The sequence below is a fragment of the Aquarana catesbeiana genome, linkage group LG04, assembly GCF_042186555.1.
Source record: "Aquarana catesbeiana isolate 2022-GZ linkage group LG04, ASM4218655v1, whole genome shotgun sequence".
In the NCBI taxonomy this organism is placed as follows: Eukaryota; Metazoa; Chordata; class Amphibia; order Anura; family Ranidae; genus Aquarana; species Aquarana catesbeiana.
Genome location: NC_133327.1, coordinates 128,875,323 through 128,876,039, shown reverse-complemented (window position 1 = coordinate 128,876,039; position 717 = coordinate 128,875,323).

Here is a 717-nt window from a genome sequence, read left to right as displayed (position 1 = left end):
CATAAGGCTATGTACACACGATAGGATTTTCTGACAACAAAACCCTGGATTTTTTTCCGAAGGATGTTGGCTCAAACTTGTCTTGCATACACACGGTCACACAAATGTTGTGGGAAATTCCGAACGTCAAGAACGCGGTGACGTACAATACGTACGACGAGCCGAGAAAAATGAAGTTCAATTTCTGACAAAAACTCTTGTTGTCGGAAAATTTGAGAACCTGCTCTCTAACATTTGTTGGCGGAAATTTCGACAACAAATGTTCTATGGAGCATACACACGGTCAGACTTTCTGACAACAACATTTGTTGTCAGAAAATTCTATTGTGTGTACAGGGCATAGTAGTAGTGATCAATCGCTATACATATGGAACGAATGGCTACGGCTTGAGGTACACGAGTAGCATGTAGACGTAATTGAATAGTTGCACAATGCTCCAAATGTGTGGGATTAACCACTACTATGAGTTATTACACGCTGCTTGTGTACTGTACCTAACTCAATAGAAAGGTATTTGTAACTTTTGTGTAGTGACTGATTGCTATTACCAGCAATTAATCAGTAGTGATTTTCGTAGTGCTTCTGGACTAAATTTACTGAGTTGCCTAATACTTTATTACATTAAAGTCATTATTTATGCACCAAACATATGGCCTAATATCCCTCGGGCATTGGGGAGATAGACATGTAGTCTGGCTGCCATGATGTTCCCAGTC